Raw genomic sequence first — 21,336 nt, 5'->3', positions numbered from 1 at the left:
AAAAGGGGTTTGGATTTTCTTGGGGATGAGATTCAAGGGATTTGAACTCAACAGTTATTTCTCCTTTCATGAGAAAGAAACAGTAGCACGATATTTTTCTAGGAAATCTCATCTTAGTAAGGGGACAGGAGATGATTCACTGAGGAAAAATGAATGATTATCTGTCAAAGATGCCAAGCAAAAGGATATCAGCTTAGAAACAGGGACTTGTTTTAGTTTATTTGAGACCACCTCTATTTGAATAAATGTACTACTCCAAGAAAGAGACTGTTTCATGTAGTAGGGTTGTCGAACAGACAGGGCAGCTACATGTTGTAAGGGATTTGTCCCGCAATCTAGAGAGCAGTTTCCTATAGCCTATTTAATGATGAATGGGCAACAGTCCCTGTGTTTCCTCTGAGTCCCACCATTGGGAAGAGTCTGATTCTTGGCTCTTGAAAAGTTGTAATCACCTAGACCTTTTTGATCTATAGCAGTCCTTTTTCCAATGGCCAGCTTCTTTCACAATGAGAACCCAGTAGGGAGAGTTTGTTTGGGAGATTCCATTTGTTGAAGTTGGAAATGTTAGTTGCCCTTCCTTTGGAATCATCTTCTAGGGTGCAGGCTAACAGATTAGATCGATTGACAAGATTAGAGGTGGGCACTGTTTCCCATTCTATGCAAGTTCTCCTGACTAACAGAGATAGACCTGTTCAAACCATTTATAAAAAATTGACTTAAAGGCCACCCTGCTGGGTTCAACATCTATAACAAGTCCAAAACTTTCTTTAAAGGTGATTTGGAGTCTGCAATAGTAATCATAAACAGATTTGGCAAGCTTTGGAGTACACGTCTGAATTATGTTCCACTCCACTGGTATAGAGAAAGCGCTTGGGATGGCAAGATGCTGCCTTTCGGGTAAACCATGTGCTTGGTCATATAAAAGGGCCACTGGCCGACTTACTTGGAATTCCAAGGATTGTTTGCAGCTTTCCCAGTTAGCAGTTTTCATCCAATACTGGGTTTAACCTTTTCCAACAAGCAACCTGGAGAAGCCAGGTTGTTAAGTCTGAAATACAATATTAAATTCTTCTGCAAATCTACAAGGATCCTCAGTTACCTTAGGAAAATCTTTTATTATAGCTTGAGGTTCAGCTTTGGTCCATGGAATGTTGAGAAATTAATGATTTAGCAGGATCCTCAGAAGACTTAATTTTTAATGGGAGTTGGAAAGCTTCAACATTAGAGAAGGAAAGTTCAGATTAAAGGAAAGCGATCAGAAGAGGGCAAAGATGAACACAGAGGAGGTGGAGCTGTTGGGAAGGGAAACCTCACTGGTGCTGTGGAAGAGACCTCTAATGATTTTTTATCTCCTTTCAGTTGTTTATTTGCTTCAGTTAACTCAGAAATAGTATTATGCAAAGAGGCAATTTCAAAATCCTGGATACATTTAGAAGCCTCTAGGTACCAATTAAAACACCTATCTCATTGTTTGTTTAGTTCTATTGCCACAGTCTTCTAATTAAGTCTGGAGAAAAACAAGTTTGGGAAGATCAAGAATTCCTCATAACGGCTCTTTAATTTCTAATTATCTTTACTAAGGTTGAGCCATTTAATCCAAAATGCATGTGAAGAGAGGCTACAATTCTTTAACATAAACCTGGCTGAGGTCCCTGAAGGACGGCCACCCTTAGAGCATTTAATTGAGTGGGATCCCACATGTCATAGGTTTTCCTGAGAGCAAAAGAAAAATTCCTAAATAGCCTGATGGGTGTGCTTTCAGAGCTGGGAGTTGTATTTTGTTCTAGAGTGTGCCTTTCCCAAGATTCCCTTGATTTTTCTTCCTGGGGATGGCCTTTGCCCTGGTTGTCTGATCCATGACCATGTGCCTCTTGTTGTACGAAAATTGTCTTATAGTTGAGGTAACTTAATGTCAATCTGGCCTTATCCTCTCACAGGAGTCTTTGTCTCTCATACAGAGGTGAAAGTGCTCTAACAACATTTATTTGCTCCACTCATACCCACTGATACTGTTTTTAATTGCTGCTCTCAAGAATTTCCAAGGAATTATACTGAAATTCCAGTGGACTTCAATAAGAAAACAAATGAGTACTCACCAAAGAGGATAAAGCCTTCAAACAGATCCTGAGTAAAGTCAGAAAACTCAAGTCAAAGGAAAGGAGTTCAAGGGGACTTCCCTAGTGGTCTAGTGGTTATGAATCTACTTTCTGATGCAGGTTCGACCCCTGGTCAGGGAACTAAGATCCACATGCCATGGGGCAACTAAGCCCACAAGTTCCAGAGTCCACGAGATGCAACTAGAGAAGCCCAAGTGCCAAAGCAACAAAGAGCCCATGCGCTGTAAGACTCAACACAGCCAAATAAATAATGTTTTTTAAAAAAGAGAGAGGAAGCAAGGGAGCTTAGAAGCTGAGAACAGACTTATCAAACCAAAAGCAGATGGTAACGCACAGGAGTGCATTACCATAACACGAGGGACTTGCTGTGGGCACCTCACCTGATACCAAGGGTCATTTTGCTTCAGAGGTCATCCCCTTTGGATCTCATTTTTGAGGCCAAGGTATGTTACCTATAGCTTTTATGGTTTGCCTGTCCCAAATTGTATTTCCCCCCGCTATTCCTGAATAAACTCATCTTTTTTGACAATTTTGAGCTTGTCCCAGTTTACCTCTTTATTTAGGTCAATAACCCCAAGCCTGGTTTTCCAATCCGCATTAACAATTCTAGAAGACGCCCAATCTCATTTGTAAATTGGGCTGTTAAGTTGGAAGTAGAGACTGAAAAGCATCAGAATACAACTGTCAAAATATTCCAAAGTGAGGAACCAAAGCAAATTGCAGAAATTTCCAAGCAGGCAGCTGAGAAATGTTTCCTCTGCTTAAATGAATCAGATTTAATTTCTACTCTTTGAAGTTAAGACACCTGACAGATAATGAATCAGATTTAATTTCTACTCTTTGAAGTTAAGATACCTGACAGATACAATGACCTTAACTCCTGGCCACAGTTGATTTGTCAAAGGATGGAAACCTCATCCCAGCTTGACTTTCTGGTTATGCAGTTTTGAAAACAAAACCTAGTGGCCTTAAACAATACTTTATTCTCTCTCAATGTTCGGTCAGTTGCTGGGCTCAGCTGGAAGAGTCACTTGGCATCTCTCATGCCCTTGCAGCCAGACATGAGCTGGGCCTGAAGTCATATGAAGGTCTGACGGAGCTAGATGTTTAAGAAGATTCACTTACATACCTGCTATTTGTTACTGGGTATCAAGGGGAACTCAGCTCAGACTGTCAGCCAGAGCATATGCACATGGTATCTCCATCAGTTTGAGCTTTTCACAGCATAGTGGTTGAGTTCCAACAGGGAGTATCCAAGAACTAGAATTGCAAGAGGCTCAGGTAGAAGTGTTAAGGGCTCAAAAGTCACAGAGCATCATTCCTATTTAAGACAGAGTCCCAAGGACAGCTAAGATTCAGGGAAGGGGTTTACATAAGGTCATTAGGATATGCAGGAAAATGGCCCTCAGGGGTGTCCATATTCTAATCCCTGGAACCTGTAAATATGTTACCTTACATGGCAAAAGGGACTTTGCAGATGTGATTAAGGATATGGACCTTGACATAAGGAGATTATCCTGTATTATTCAGGTGTGCTGAATCTAAAATGTGAGTATTCCAAACTCAAGGAACTCTCTCACCTCCAGAGAACCAGAGAAATGGCAGTAGGAGGAGGACTTGGCCTGTCGTTGCTTACCTGCAGATGGAGGAAGAGAGCCATGAGCCAAGGTGACCTCCAGAAGCTGGAAAAGGCAAGAAAACAGGTTCCACCCTAGAGCCTCCAAAAAGGAGCACAGTCCTGCTGACACTTTGATTTCAGCCCAGCGAGACCCATGTTGGGCTTATCACCTATAGAAATGTAAGATAATAAATTTGTGTTGTTTAAGCCACAAAATCTGTGGCAACTTGCCATTGAATAAGTAATAAGAAACTAATACAGGATGAACACATACCAGGAAATATAGCTCACTAGGAGATCATCTTTGGACACCAGCTCCTCCAGCTGATCTATAAGGGTCACTTCTCAGGAATGTAGAAATAGAACTCTAGACCACTCACTCTCCTAGATGAAACAGACCTAAATCCAGACATTGCTGGTAGTACCCCATTTTATGACATGTGCTCTATAATCAGAATATACCACTTATAATATAGGACATGAATTGAAGATGAATTCTCCAGGCCAGACTACTGGAATGGGTAGCCTTTCCCTTCTCCATGGGATCTTCCTAACCCAGGGATCGAACCCAGGTCTCCCATATTGAAGGCAGATTCTTTACCAGCTGAGCCACAAAGGAAGCCCAGAACTGAAGATATCAACATTAACTGAAAAGTGAAAAATCTCAGACCCTTAATATTCTGTAATTTATGTTGTGCAAAAGAAATTTTACTGATTTATTTAAACAATAAGTCTATATACTTCAACAATGAAATCACTTAAGCCTAAAACAGTCATTTTGCCTTAACTAATAAATTTCTTGGACAAGAAAGAAATGTAAACATGTGACTTGGTAAACATAAAATAAATATTCATATTTAACTGACCTTAAGCAGAAACTAGAATGAAAAGATATCCCATGCTTTTGGGTTGAAAAAATTAATAATTTTAAATGGCCATAGGAATCAAAGAAATTTAAAGATTTAATTCAATCCTTATCAAAATACCCATGAAATTTTCCCAGAGCTTTACTTTTACTGAATCTTGGTCAATAACTTGCTGAATTGAATCTGAGAAGGCCAAACTGGAGAAAAAAGGTTTGGGGTGGGGGAGTAATATTGTTCTTAAATGAAAGGTCATCATTCTTAATTTGAAAATTTCTAAATTCATGTATATCATAGTCTACCCAATAATTACTAAGTGGGCAAAAGAAAAGTGAATCTCTAAGCCAAAATCGTTAATGACAAAACCAATTCTATTCTTTTCACAATTTTTATTTCAAAATCTTTGGTCTAACCTCCTGAGACTTTGCCAAGCAAACGTTGGAAGACTGGCTGACACAGTGTCATGGTGTCCATGTGCTTTATCTTTAGCGCACTGTCCAGGGTAGTGTGGACCAGAATTATCTATGCACATGCCATGAGTGGTGGCTCAGATGGCAAGGATTCTGCCTGCAATGCAGGAGACCCGGGTTCAATCTCTGGGTTGGGAAGATACCCTAGAGAAGGGAATGGCAACCAATTCCATTATTCTTGCCTGGAGAATCCCATGGACAGAGGAGCCTGGAGGGCTACAGTCCATTGGGTCACAAAGAGTCAGACATGACTGAGTGACTAACACATTCAGTTTCTTTTCATGCCATGAGTTGCAGAGCGCCTACCTGTGACTCACCTGTCATGAACTGACAGCCTGTGTGACGGACAAGGGAAGCTGAGGCCACCATGTGACCGTGTTGATGATTTCCTATCACCTACATTCCAAAAATATCATGCAGGAAATTTATTTTACTTATTAGCATGCCCCTGCCAATGCCCACTGTACATCTCTATAGTGTGCCAATGGACAATCCTCACACCAGCCAGGGGTAACACCTCATGCTCTGCCCATGAGTGGATAGCTATATTACATAATGGTGAAGGGAACAGGTTCTAGATTTAAATTCTGACTATATCCCTTACTAGCTGTGTAACCTTGGGAAAATGACTGAACCTATCTCTGCCTCAGTTTCCTCAGCTCATCTAAGGGGATAATAATAATATCCATCATCGTTATCCCCCTTATTGTAAATGTCTTAAGGATATTACTCAATTTATTTACATAAAATATGATAGTTACTGGCTACTATGATAGTAAGCACACTAAATAAATATTAGTTTTCACTATTATCATTGTTATTGTTTTAATTAATAAAAAGACATATGTCAAAATCAACAATATCAAGACAGATAGATACTCTCATTGGGACTATCTGCACACGTAATCATGAAAATTCAAATTAAAATAATAAAATCCAGATCTGTACTTACCAGATTCATCTTACAAAAATTCTAAATATCTTTATTCATAAAAGTTAATGTATCAGTTTCCATGTTACCCTCAAGGAGAGCTCTTTCACATTTAATTTATCTAGCATTTTCATCGTCCATCAAACTCTGGACAGGCTAATTAATATGATATAAATGGTTGGCCTGGCATGTTCCCTTCATTCCACCAGTAGTCTTTTAGGAAAAAAATGAAGAGGTATGAGGGGAATATTGGGGCTCAAAAACAATCAGTTTGATTGTTTGATTGCTTTTAATATGGGCAAATGACGAACACCCAGAACCAGGCAAAACACCAGATAATTGTCATCTGATCACTTTCTAAATAATTGTGCATTGGTTTTAGTGAACAACAAAATGAAGATGTATTTAAAGTTAGTTGTTTTCAGCCACACAGCATAAGAATGGTGATTTTAATTTGGTGTGGCTGAATTTCTACAGCTCTTGAGACTATATCTCTATGCCCAAATGGTAAAATAATCAGCAGATTCCATAAAGTATTATTGCAAGAAGTCATTTGATTTCTAGCAGAAAAAAATTATATATTCTTGGCTTTCATAGTGGTATTTGGAAGGCTGTTTCAGAATAAATTTTATTAGCCTAACAAAAGACAGTAAATGAACATCCCAGCTGTTAGTCCATGAAATAAAGCAATGTGATTGTCCTTCTTGGGGGTTTTTCCTGCTTCACTTTATATATATACATACAAACACACACACACACACACACATATATATATATATTTTTAATTATCAAATGTCAACTAGTCCTTCCCAAAATTCAATTTTTAAACTACATTAACTTTAAAGAGTTGGAATTGAGAGGAAAGTGGCAGTGTTCCTAAAGGGACAAGATATACTAATATATCTTATTGACTGTCTTTATGTGTTTGATTTCCAGAACTGTTGTTTTTCCACTTCTGGAATTCATATTCAGAAATGTGTATCCTCTTATGAAACCATTTTTTAAACACAATCAAAAAAATTCCTGTTGATTCTCAAGGTGTCTCATGCTGACACTGTGCCTTTGCTGAGAAATGAACAATAAAGTAAACTTTGGGGTGTTTATACAAAAATTTGGCATGGTGACAATATTTATGTGCCAAGGGGTAGAGCTGAACAACCTCAAGATGGAGATGAACAACACTTGAAAACTGGTAGCTCATGTTTGACGCATTGTCACACCGTTATGACCTCCACCCCAGCAAACCACAAGACTATGGAGAGACAAGGAATTTGTGCTCAGTAATTTCATTATTACCCAAGAGGTTATGAATTTTATTTCATCCTCATAAATATAAAATGAGATGACACAGGAAGTGTCGAGGTGTGTTCTAGGACACAGATTTTCTCCATGCCTCCTCATATCTGGGACCTCCTCACACTCTCAACCCTGAGCGCTGCTATGTTAGAAGAAGCTACATTCCAGGCTCTTTCAACATTGTAAATACCAAGCAGTTTACAAATAGCAAGAACTACAAGCTCCTTAATTTGTTTTCTAACTTATAATGTCTAACAACATGAAACTGAGCAATTTACTTATGCTTGTCTGATTGCTTTACTTTTTCCAGGAAAGAGATATTAAGGAAGGTTGTGAGAGCTAATAAAACCACAGTATTCTACTTGGGAATATTTATGAACAATCCCTTTTATAAACACAAGAACTGTAATCACATCAAACTCGGATTGTCCAATGCACAAAACAATGAAAATATCTTGAAAACAGTAACAACTTAATGTCTGAATATTTTCTTAACAACAAGCAGCTCACACACAACTGTAATGGTGGCCAAATGATTTTTCTAGTGTGAATTGTGTCAGCAAACACTGAAATAATTTGGGACCAGAATGTTCATCACAATTGACCTCATTTCTAAAAAGGACATATGTATGTGTGCATGTTCAGGGCCACAACACTGTACTGTCAACACATGAAATAATCTGAGATTTCTTAATTTTGCACAAATGTGATGATCACTACAAAAAAAAGATAGAATACGGTATTCAATTTTATCTTCAATCTCCTAGTTAAACATCAAAGCAACTCTGTACATATTAGAACTATACTTTCCTCATAAGGTAATAATCTCTTTCAAAGACGTGGCAATTGCTCTCTGCAAAGCATACTAGGAGACACTTACCAAGGTGAAGTAGCAAAGATATTTCAATAACTCAACATCCTTAGACACTTCTAGTGGGAAAAATAGTTGGAAAAGTCAAGCCCCAGGATTGCCAAACTTTACACGTGGACTTAAACCTTTGTTCTAATGTCAGAGTTATTTACTGAAGCTGTGGAATAAAAATGAAACATGTTTCATATTAAACACAATGAATCATGTACATGTACCTAATGGTGAAAATTCTAAATATTGTGAAATGCAAACTCCCATTCCAAATTTAAAAGAGATATGTTAAAAACTACCTTGTTTGATATGTGTGTTTTAATGTATGATTGTTTCATACAGCAATTCTATAGAAAACCCAATATTGAGTAGTAATAGGATGAGAAATAAAATACATTTTTTCATTCTCAGTGAATTTGCTAAGTTTTTATATCACTCAAATTGGGTTTGTATTGAAATCTAACACCTCTAGAATAGGGGGAAGTCTGTCAGCTCTTAATAAATATTTTGTTCCGTATTGTTCAGTCGTTCAGTCGCATCCAACTCTGCAAACACGTGGACTGCAGTATGCCAGGCTTCCTTGTCTATCACTGTTGCCAGGAGTTTGCTCAAACTCGTTTCAGCAAAGTCCATCAGGTCAGTGATGCCATCCAATCATCACATCCTCTGTTGCCCTTCCTCCTGCCTTCAATCTTTCCCAGCATCAAGGTCTTTTCCAGTGAGCTGGCTCTTTGCATCAGGTGGCCAAAGTACTGGAGCTTCTGCTTCAGTATCAGTCCTTCCGATGAATATTCAGGGTTGATTTCCTTTAGGATTCACTAGGTTTTGTGCTTAAATGAATTAATAAAGGAAATCTAAAATTAAAACCTAAAAAATAATATAGCCTAAAATTTTTAAATAAAAGCAACTAAATCTTTATATTTGTTAAACTAGTTAAGAAGGAAGATGTTACAATAAGCTATTAACGTGTTGCATAATCTTCCTCAGTCTCTCTCCAGGCTGTGAGAGAGAGAGCCTGAGAGAGAGGCTCTCAAAGGCTCTCCAGAGGCTGTGCAAGCGCTGAAATCAGGCTACAATCCAGAAAGGTGTATCCATTTATGATCCACCCCAACCTACATAAAATGGATTGTATCCCTGAAAACTCACTTTATGGTTACAACTGACGTATAGCATATTACAGAGAAATTGTGAAGGCCTTGGAAATAGTATTTTAATTAAGATACTGCCAAAATTTAATTAACAGTCACTTAATGAAGACAGAGTATTTTAAAATTCATCTTAGGATATTCTTTTACTCAATTACATAGAAAGAGGAGAAGGAACATCTTATTTTAAACAGTCTGTGACTTGACATAAAGAAAATCTTCCTCTAAATTTCAGTAGAAACAGTTTCTTGAACTTTGAACAACAGAGCTTGAACTGAGCAGGTCTACTTATACTTGGATTTTTTTCAATAGAAAAACTGTGATATTACACCATCTGCCATTGGTTGAATAGCAAATACGGTACCATGGATACCATGGATACGGTGGAATCGCCTCTTAGGGGCTTTTCAACTGTGCGGAAGGTCAGCAACTCTAATATCCCGTGTTGTTTCAGGGTCAACTGTACTTTCTTAGACAAGCGCTTTTCAAATTTTAATGTGTTTACAAATCATTTAGGGATCTTGTTAAAATGCAGATTCTTCTTCCTGCAGGTCCAGGAAGGGGCCTAAGAGGTTTTTCCTTTTGAACAAGATCTCTGTGATGGTGATGCTGATGGTCCTTGGACCACACTTTGAATGGTACTTTGAATAGCTGACAAACCAATTTAGAATCTTAAAATCACCAATGTCTTTAGAAACTTTTACTTCAACTCAAGGTCCTACTTTTTCAAGTGAGCGTTCTAAATTTTTATTTCCGATTCCATCAAATTTATTTTATAAAACTGGCAACTCATGTCAAGTGCCAGAGAGACAGGCCTAATTTAACAGATTTTCTACCAAAAAAGAAAAAAGTTAAGCAGATGTCATATTGTACTCTGCTTCTCCTAACTGATGTTACTTAGAGATTTTTGCAGCCCACAGTATATCATAGAAAAATCAAAATGAAATATTATGATGTATGTGTGCATTTTTATGGAACGAGGAGTTAGGGTGTCATATTCATCTCCTGGATGACATCCATTGCCAGCTGGCTAAACTTAAGAAATTCTGAACACTAGTCTTGCCACAATTCTGCCCCCACAACCTGGCTGACAGCTTTATCAACAACGGCGAGGCAGAACAGGCCCCAGCCTGGCTTTCCCTCTCTGTAGTGCCAGCTGAAGTCTGAATGTTTGGGCTTCAGCAGTTAACAGAGGCAGACAGGCCCTAAAAATCTAAAAGGAACAGATACTGCTTTTACAAACAACAATAATGAAGAAAACAATTCTGACATTCAGAATGGTGCATGCACTTTTAAGGCAATGAAGGCTTAAGCAATCAGTGATATAAACTCCTTAGTGATACTTACTGAATATTGTATTTGAAATACAAATAATCATTATACTAGGAAATAGGAATCACTTTCCTTAAACAAATATATCTTTTAATTTTCTAGAAGGTAAACCATACCAAAAAGAACAGAATAACAAACAGAACAATGGCCAAATATGTCAAATCCCTCTTCATCTGCATGAACAGTCAAAGCTGAGTACGAAGAGACACGAGAGAAAGATCACATGAAGAAAGTTGCTTGCCATGTTGGCATAGCCACTGTGGAAAACAGTATGGCAGTTCCTCAAAAAGTGAAATATAGAATTACCATAGGATCCAGCAATTCCACTTCCAGGTATATACCCAAAAGAACTCAAACAGATACTCAAACACTAATGTTTATAGCAGCATTATTCACAATAGTCAAAATGAGGAAACAACCCAAATGTCCGTCAACAGGTTAATGGATAAACAAAGGTGAGGTATATCTGTACAATGGAATATCACTGACCTTTAGAAAAGGAATGAAATCCTGATACATATTATAATATGGATGAACCTTGTAAATATTATGCTGAATGAAATAAGTTGGACACAAAAGAACAAATACGATTCCACACACGTGAGGTACCTAGAGTAGGTAAATTCATGGAGACAATACGTAGAATAGGAGCTACCAGATGCCAGGAGAGGAGTGTTGGGGAGTAATTACTTAATGGCAATAGAGTTTCTGTCAGAGGTGATGAAAAAGTTCTGAAAATGGATGGTGATGATGGTTGCACAACAGTGTGAATGAATGTATTTAATGCCACAGGATTGTACACTTAAAAATTAACATGGTTAGAAGCACACGCACTACCATATGTAAAACAGATAGCCAAAGGAAATTTGCTGCATAACTTAGGGAACTCAAACCGGGGCTCTGTTAACAACCTAGAGAGATGGGATGGGGAGGGAGGTGGGAGGGAGGTTCAAAAGGGAGGAAACAGAGGTATACTTATAGCTGATTCATGCTGATGCTTGGCAGAAACCAACACAATTCTGCAAGGCAATTATGCTTCAATTAAAAATAAATAAATTTAAAATTCTTAAAAAGGGAGGAGAATGGCTAATTCATGTTGATGTATGGCAGAAAGGAAACCAATATTGTAAAGCACTTATCCTTCAATTAAAACTAAATAAATTTTTAAAATTAACATAGTAAGTTTTTTATCACAAGAAGAAATAGAAAAAATAATCCACTGGATACTTAAACAATCTGATTTAAATTTTTTCTTTTATTTCCTTTTTTATTCTTCCCCATAAATTAAAATTAACAAAAGCTAAGTGTAGAAAGTGGATCTTAGAAGACAGGCACATGTACTTGGGACCATTTTCTTTGTTCTATTTTTTTTAGTGCCTCAGCTATTACAAAGGGTCAGACTCACAAAAATCAAGATCTTACCCAGTATCAGGTTTCAAATAATCATGTAAAAGAGTCAGGTAATCCAGGGGCTCAGACAAAGCTGAGAGGATTTGGGGATATTGAGGTGGTTTCTCTTTCTTCTTATGATGAGCACTCACTCTCTGGCCCAGAATGATAGATGAGCTTGCCAATGGAGGATATATGGGGTTATCTCACACAGTAAGGGAAAATTTTATTCATGATACGTCTCTGTTTTATACCCTAGCTTTCATATCAGTTTTCAAGGATATCTTGCTAAGAGCATTCCTGTTAGCATAGATCATTAGCCTATTTACCTGGATGGAGGTCCAGAATTACATCATCTAGGCAATTAGGTTGGGTAACCTGCCTTCTTTCCCCTCATCCAAAGTGGAGCACCCCTTGGTAGTTTGGGGCAAACTGGGTTACAGCTACATTAACTTCTTCTACCTCATTAACTAATTTATTATGATTGCACATGTGAACTAGTATATGTGCATTTGTCTTTAGAAACAATTATTTAAGGTACAAACCTAGTATGATATTTTCATGGGAGTTTTCTACTCCTAAAGCTTGATGTCTAGTCCTTTCAGTTCAGTTCAGTTCAGTCGCTCAGTCGTGTCCGACTCTCTGCGACCCCATGGACTGTAGCATGCCAGGCTTCCCTGTCCGTCACCAACTCCCGGAGCTTACTTAAATTCATGTCCATTGAGTCAGTGATGCCATCCAACCATCTCATCCTCTCTTGTCCCCTTCTCCTCCCACCTTCAATCTTTCCCAGCATCAGCGTCTTTTCAAATGAGTCAGTTCTTTGCATCAGGTGGCCAAAGTATTGGAGTTTCAGCCTCAGCATCAGTCCTTCCAATGAGTATTCAGGACTGATTTCCTTTAGAATGGACTGGTTGGATCTCCTTGCAGTCCAAGGGACTCTCAAAGAGTCTTCTCCAATACCACAGTTCAAAAGCATCAATTCTTCAGTGCTCAGCTTTCTTTATAGTCCAACTCTCACATCCATACATGACTACTGGAAAAACCATAGCTTGACTAGATGGACCTTTGTTGGCAAAGTAATGTCTCTACTTTTTAATATGCTGTCTAGGTTGGTCATAACTTTTCTTCTAAGGAGCAAGAGTCTTTTAATTTCATACCTTTATGTAAGGAAAACTCCCCAGATAGGTGCATCAAGTATCACCTGGTGAGAATGAGAAGGAAAAGACGGGATTTCTAAGTCCTCACATAGCTCAACAAGGTCCCAGATCCAGTGATCCAGATGTAAGGAGCTACAGGCAATGAAAACCTAAGGGAAAAGGAACACTGCTTTCACATCAGTCACCTTACAGGCCAAAAGGCACTGAAGGGATGGATGCATTATTGCTTCATAAGGGCTTTCTGGGGTCTGCTTAGCTTATTCCATCTTTCCCATTCTCTCATGTTAACCTTTTACATCACCTCGCTGCTTGGACTGCGGGATTCAGACATTTCTTTGCATCCCAGGCCAACCTTGACTTTAACAAGAAAATAAATTTCTTCTTGCCCCAGATTCCTGGTTTGGCTTCAGCCCATTCCATACAGGTCCCACCTCTCAAGACCTCAGGCTGGATCAGAGGACTAGGCCTCCCACAAATCTGGGGGAAAAACCTGGGCAAAACTCTCAAAGCATCACAACTGGTTGTAGGAGCAGCTGCCACCCCAAACTGATCACCATGCAGAAAAATTGGCCCTTTCACATTGCCAGCCTTCAGGACAGGGCTTCCCCCAACTCTGTTCCTCCACTGAGCCAACTCCTTTGCAAATGTGGGTAGAAAAACAGTAGCAGGGAGAAACCAAGGCTCTTCAGACTCTCTTCAAACCTCTCTGATGGTGGTGAGTCTGGACTCTACTATCACTACCTAAGATTCTGAGATTAATAGTGGCGCCAGGGAGCCACAGGGATGGAGCCAAAACTGGTGCCTTGGTTTTGAGTATATAGTGCCCCTAATTAATCCCATCTGGCTTTATATAATTATCTAAGCAGAAGTGCCTTTGGCATTATTTGAATTGCAGATTGAGCTCTAACTTCTGCTGGTAGCTATAGAGCTCATTCTTCAAAGCATACAGCAATGCAAGTAGAAGGAATAAGTTGCTTCTTATAGACATATGCTCTGGACAAGGGACATCTTCTGGATGAAATACTACCAGAAACATAGTCAATAAGCACTGAAAAAATCCTTTATGTAAATAGTGCCAAATACAATTTTAAAAACCTTATAAATCATGGAAGTTTTAAAAATAACAACACATCACAGTTTACAAAATATTTTCACCAATTTTCCCATTTGAAAGCAAAACAGGAAGTGTCACAATTTCCAGTTAAAAATAACAGAAGAAAGAATTAACTTTAACTGGGAAGAAGAAAGAATTAAGATACTCTGTCTCATTAATAAATAACAGGGAAATAAATAAGAAAACAAACAACTAACTTAAGACCAAATTCCAACATCAGTTTTATATGTGTCCCTGACATATAATGATCTATATCTCTCAACATACTTGGTGGCAGGATTCATCTGGGTTCAGGTGTTTCTGGTGCTCTTGTGATACAGGCTTTTCAGAAACTTACAATGCTAGGCAGTTTACTCAAGGGAAGAAAATTATTTGGTTTAAGCTATAGAATTTTTTTTAAGAGCTGCTGTTATGACCACACCTGTCCTTTATAATCTTTACATTCCAATCTCTGAAAAAAGAAGAGCAGGATTTTCACCCTATTTATATGCATCAGAGAAGTGCAACAAAACGTTTCAGTGAAACACTATGGCAGACAATCTGCTCAATTGCAGAGATGTGTTTGATGTGGGCTCTGGACACAAAGCAAACTCTCATAGCTGGGAAACAACAACTGATGCTTTTGTCAAAGCCTGCCAGCAGCTGATGACCCTGATCTCCCTAATTCTGAGTGCATGTCTCTTAGCGGTGGTTCCTTGTGTATGTAAGAGCCCCACCAGAGTTATCTGGGTGGGTGGTCTATGGAATAGATGGAATTTATGGCCAGTTTTGCTCACAGATGGGCAACTACTTCAAATGCTATTGCTTGATGTTTGATTGTGGAAAGGGACCTGGTTAATTCTCCCCAGAATCAAATCAAACACTAATACTATGAGGCTATGGTTATTATTAGTATAACTCCTCTATGAGCAAGGGGAAGACTTACCAACACACAACAAATCCTTTAGACCCAAAGTGAAAAAGGAATCACTTTTTGCCACTTCAAAAAACAAAGAGAAAAGAAGAATGTTAGATGCCATCCTGTGTAAACCAATAGACAGCTTCTCTTTTCTCCCAAGAGTCTATCCTCTCTCTAAAGTTCTAATGTATATCAAATCACTGCATAATATTTCTCAAAACTTTGAATGTTGATAAAAATTTCAAAACAAAAACTATTTATTTTTGAAAAATCTTTTCTCATTGTGAAAATAATTATTCACTTACAATACAAAGCCATTATACCTTCCATTTAGAAAATGTAAATACCCTTGGAAGAGTAACACCATAAAGTATCAACATTATTTTCACTTAGTATAAATGAAGGCTAGGAGAACTAGCTTTAACTGGGAGGAACAAGGAATTAAGACATCAACTCATTAAGGAAGAACAGAAGACTGACAGTAAAGGGATAGAAAAAACATAACCAGTGCAAATGGAAATGAAAGGACAGCTGGGATAGCAGTACTCATATCAGAAAAAAAAATTCTGTACAAAAGACAAACATGAGAATTATATAATGATTAAAGGGTCAATACAAGAAAAGAATATAGCATTTATAAATATATATGCATTTAATATGCATATGTTGTTGCTGTTTAGTCGCTAAGTCGTGTCCAACTCTTTGCTACCCCATGGACTGTAGCACACTAGGCTCCTCTGTCCTCCACTATCTTCCAGAATTTGCTCAAATTCATGTCCACTGAGTCAATGACGCTATCTAACCATCTCATCCTCTGCAACCCCTTCTCCTTCTGCCTTCAATTTTTCCCAGCATTAAGGTTCTTTCCAATGAGTTGGCTCTTGACATCAGGTGGCCAAAGTGTTGGAGCTTCAGCATCAGTCCTTCCGATGAACATTCAAGGTTGATTTTCTTTAGGATTGACTGGTTTTATCTCCTTGCAGTCCAAGGAATCTTCAGTCCAAGTCAAGAGCCTTCTCCAGCACCACAATTCAAAAGCATCAATTCTTCAACCCTCAGTCTTCTTAATAGTTCAACTCTCACATCTGTACATGACTACTGGAAAAACCATAGCTTTGACTATATGGACCTCTGTCAGCAAATTGATGTCACTGTCTAGGTTTGTCATAGCTTTCCTGCCATAGAGCAAGGGTCTTTTAATTTCATGGCTACAGTCACTGTCCTTAGTAATTTTGGAGCCCAGGAAAATAAAATCTATCACTGCTTCCACTCTTTCCCTTTCTATTTGCCATGGAGAGATGAGATCAGATGCCAAGATCTTAGTTTTTTAATGTTGAGTTTTAAGCCAGCTTTTTCACTCTCCTCTTTCACCCTCATCAAGAAGATCCTTAGTTCTTTTTCACTTTCTGTCATTAGAGTGGTATCATCTGCATATCTGAGGTTATTGATATTTCTTCTGGCAATCTTGATTCCAGCTTGTGATTCACCCAGCCCAGTGTTTCACATGACATACTCTGCATAGAAGTTAAATAAGCAGGGTAACAATACACAGCCGTGTTGTACTCCTTTCCCAATTTGAACCAGTCAGTTGTTCCATGTCTAGTTCTAACTACTGCTTCTTGACCCACATACAGGTTTCTCAGGAGACAGGTAAGGTGGTCTGGTATTCCCATCTCTTGAAGAATTTTCCAGTTTTCTGTGACCCACACAGTCAAAGTCTTTACATAGTCAATGAAGCAGAAGTAGATGTTTTTCTGGAACTCCTTTGTTTTTTTCCATGATCCAACAAATGTTGGCAATTTAATCTCTGGTTCCTCTGCCTTTTCTAAACCCAGTTTACACATCTAGAAGTTCTCAGTTCATATACTGCTGAAGCCTAACTTGAAGGATTTTGAGCATAACCTTGCTAGCATGTGAAATGAGTGCAACTGTACAGCAGTTTGAACATTCTATGGCATTGTCCTTCTTTGAGATCGGAATGAAAACTTCCAGTCCTATGGCCACTGCTGAGTTTTCCAAATTTGCTGACATATTGAGGGCAGCACTTTAACAGCATCATCTTTTAGGATTTGAAATAGCTCAGCTGGAATTCCAGTTGGAATTCCATCACTTCCACTAGCTTTGTTCATAGTGATGCTTCCTAAGGCCCCCTTGATTTCACACTCCAGTATATGTGGCTGTAGATGAGTGACCACACCATCATGGTTATCCAGGTCATCAAGACACTTTTTGTATAGTTCTTCTGTGTATTCTTGCCATCTCTTCTTAATCTCTTCTGCTTCTGTTAGGTCCTTACTGTTTCTATCTTTTATGGTGCCCATCCTTACATGAAATTTTCCCTTGATATCTCTAATTTTCTTAAAGAGATCTCTAGTCTTTCCCATTTTTATTGTTTTCCTCTATTTCTTTGCATTGTTCATTTAAGAAGGCCTTCTCATCTCTCCTTGCTTTTCTCTGGAACTCTGCATTCAGTTGGGTGTATCTTTCCCTTCTTCCCATGCCTTTTGCTTCTCTTTATTTTTTCAGCTATTTGTAATGCCTCCTCAGACAACCACTTTGCCTTCTTGCATTTCTTTTTCTTTAGGATAGTTTTGGTCACTGCCTCCTGCACAATGTTACAAACTTCCGTCCATAGTTCTTTAGGTACTCTGTCCACCAGGTCTAATCCCTTTAATATCAGAGCATCTAAATATATAAAGCAAATATTAGCAGACATAAAGGAAGAAATTGATAGTAATACAATAATTGAATATACCACTTAGATCAATGGACAGACCATCTAAACAGAATATTAATAAGAAAGTAGTGGCCTTATATGCCACATTACACCACATAGACATAATAGATATCTGAAGCTTCCCAAGTGTCACTTGTGGTCAATAACCTGCCTGCCAATGCAGGAGACATAAGAGATGTGGGTTTGATCCTTGGGTTGGGAAGATCCCAGGAGGAGAGCATGGCAACCCACTCCAGTATTCTTGCCTGGAGAATCCCATGGACAGAGGAGCCTGGAGAGCTACAATCGATAGGGTCACAGAGAGTCAGACATGACTAAAGTAACTGAGCAGGAATGTAGAACATGCCATGAAACAAACAGAAACCCAGAATACACACTTTTTTCAAGTGCACATGGAATCTTCTCCAGGATAGATAACATAGTGGCCACAAAACAAGTCTCGATAAATTTAAAAAATTGAAATTATATTAAATATCATTTCTAACCACAACAGTATAAAACTAGAACTCAATTACTGGGAGAAAAATGGAAAAAAAACCCACAAACATGTAGAGATTAAACAACATGTTACTACAAAAGTGAATCAACAAAGAAATGAAAGAGGAAATCAAAAAATACCTTGAGATGAATGAAAATAGAAATTAAACTTTTCAAAATCTATAGGATACAGCAAAAGCAGTTCTAAGAAGAAGGTTTATAGCAATATAGGCCCACCACAAGAAACAAGAAAAATCTAAAATAAACAACCTAACTTTCCATCTGACAGATTTAGAAAAAAGCCCAAACTTAACAGAAGGAAGGAAAAAATACAGTTCAGAGCAGAAATAAATAAAACAAAACCCCCCAAAAACACATAATAAAAACAATCAATGAAACTAACAACTGGTTCTATGAAAATATAAACAACATTGATAAGCCTTCAGCCAGACTTACTAAGAAAAAAAGAGAGCCTAAATAAACAAAATTAGTGGTGAAAAAGAATGAAGTAAAAGAAAAAGCCACATGCTTCATAAAGTGGCCAGTCCACCATGGTATAGTTTAAGACTGTCACCTAATGGAAAGGTTTATGGAGAAAATATTGTCTCAATACTTAAAGTACAACTTGAAGGTCTTTACTTTCTTCTGATTAAATCTCCACTTAATGCTCCTGAAAATAAAATATACTGCTGAAATACTGTTTGAATACTTCACAGCTCATATAGAGGCATGCAGGCTATGCTTGCACTAACAACATCCTGAGCATCAAAATAAGTAGGAAAACTGATAGTGACTGGTATTAAGATGGAGTCACTCCTGTCCTTTCTATGGCTATAGGACATGTGATTGGCAGCTGAAATAAGTACATTCCAATCACAAGGTAAGCTGTACTGTATTTTATTCAGCAATTGCTGAGAGGCCAAGAAGTAGGAATTCCTCTAGAGCAATCCCTGGAAACAGCTATGGAAGTAAAGGAGTATATAGTTATATTTGCCCAGATTTAGTAAAAGAATTTAACAAGTATGACACAGAGAGGACGCCAAAGTATACTGGAATCAAGGCAATCTCAAAGAAAGAATTTTCCATTGATGTTGGTTATGACAGATCCTTGGAACCTGAAATCTTTTTTTCATCCAGAATTTGCTAATCTAGACTTTACCTACCTAAGGAACTAGTAGATAAGGTAATTCAGCATTATCTTATTGATGTCGGAGTTCTCTTAAGTGAGTAAGAATACTGACCTCACTTAACTGGATGTGCAGAATTTTGAGTGACACTTTTATATTGTGAAGGAAAAAAAATGATCAAGTAAAAGATACATTTCAAAAAGGAGCCTCATACACAACAATGTGAATGAATTTAATGCCACTGATTAGAACACTTAAAATGGCTAAAATGTAAATTTCATGTTATATGTTATCACAATAAAAGAAATTTTTTTTAAATGGCCTCATGACACTTGCCATTATTTACTCACAGGACAAGGAATTCCAGTAATTAGGAAATGCTACCAACCACACTGAAAGAAAATTGGTTTTTGCTGCAAGTGTTTTTAGAGCTGAGAAGCTAGTACAGTTGACCTTTGAAAAACAAGGGTTTGAACTGTGCAGGTCCACTTATATATGGATTTTTTCAATGGTAAACACTACAGTTCTAGACATTCTGTAGTTGATTGAATTTGTAGATATGCAATCACATATATGGAGGAACCACATATACAAAGGAACTATGAAGGGCTCACTATAACTTATGCTTTTGACTGAGTAGAAGGTCCACACCCCTACCCTGACATTGTCCAAGAGCCAACTGTGTATTTAATTAAGTCTAATTCCTTGGACTCCTTCTTGTTAAAAAAAAAAAAAATGAATGAAGACAGCCTGTTGGATCTTTTTTTAAAGCGATGCTCCAACATTCAGGTATTACCATACTAGTTTCAGCCTGTATTTACTGAAATTTTTTTCTAGTTCATGTCTTAAGCAGATGCCACTGATCCAACCCATGAGAGGCAGACACATAGTGTTTGCTGCAGGTGCAAACAGCTGTCTGCTCAGACAAATTTTCTAACCCCTCTCCTATGGCAGAAATGAGGCAGACTGGCAAAGCCAATTAAACCTCTATTAGCTGATTTGAGGTGATTCTAATGGATTTGTTCCCTCTTTGCTCTTTTTTTCTTTTCTCTTCATCTCTTTTCCTTTTTGTTTTTTTGGTGGGCTTTGTGTCTGGCTTCTTTCACTTAATAAAGTGTTTTCAAGGTTTTTCTACCTGTAGCAAGTATCTACTAGCAAGGTTATGCTCAAAATCCTTCAAGCCAGGCTTCAGTAATATGTAAACCAAGAACTTCCAGAGGTACAAACTGGGTTTAGAAAACTCAGAGGAACCAGAGATAAAATTGCCAACACTGACTGGATCATGCCGTAAGCAAAGGAGCTCCAGAAAAATGTTCTGCTTCATTTACAATGCTAAATCCTTTGACTGTGTGAATCACAACAAACTGGAAAATTCTTAAAGAGATGACAAGAGACCAGACAACCTTACTTGTTTCTTGAGAAACTTACACGTAAGTCAAGAAGCAACACTTAGAACTGCACATGGAACAACTGACTGGTTAAAAATTGGGAATGGAGTACAAGGCTGTATTGTTACCCTAGTAATTTAACTTATATGCATGGTGCATCATGTGAAATGCTGAGCTGAATGAATCACAAGCTGGAATCAAGATTGCCGGGAGAAATATCAATAACCTCACATAAGAAGATGACACCATCCTAATGGCAGAAAGTGAGGAGGATACCAATCCTATTATGGGGCCCCACTCTCATGAGTTCATCTGAACCTAATTACCTCTCAAATTCTCCACCTCTTCATATTATCACATTGGGGGTAATGGCTTCAATGGTGGAGCAGGGGAGACAGAAATATCCATTCCA

The 21,336-nt window shown here is 38.1% G+C and overlaps 1 long non-coding RNA gene and 1 pseudogene across 1 annotated transcript; one reads left to right on the top strand and one right to left on the bottom strand.

Moving 5' to 3' along the window:
• Nucleotides 1-11,880: 11,880 nt before the first annotated feature.
• On the bottom strand, nucleotides 11,881-17,846 carry LOC145539062 (uncharacterized). Its single transcript, XR_014077550.1, has 2 exons — nucleotides 15,223-17,846; nucleotides 11,881-13,332 (listed from the first exon to the last, which is right to left on the bottom strand). It is a non-coding gene; the product is annotated as an uncharacterized LOC145539062 (long non-coding RNA).
• A 1,292-nt stretch (nucleotides 17,847-19,138) lies between these two features.
• Nucleotides 19,139-19,640, top strand: LOC145538372 (actin-related protein 3 pseudogene; annotated as a pseudogene).
• Nucleotides 19,641-21,336: the final 1,696 nt, after the last annotated feature.

Source organism: Giraffa tippelskirchi, chromosome 2, assembly GCF_054371585.1.
Source record: "Giraffa tippelskirchi isolate mGirTip1 chromosome 2, T2T-mGirTip1v1.2.pri, whole genome shotgun sequence".
NCBI lineage: Eukaryota > Metazoa > Chordata > Mammalia > Artiodactyla > Giraffidae > Giraffa > Giraffa tippelskirchi.
This window is presented reverse-complemented; position numbering and strand designations above follow the sequence as displayed.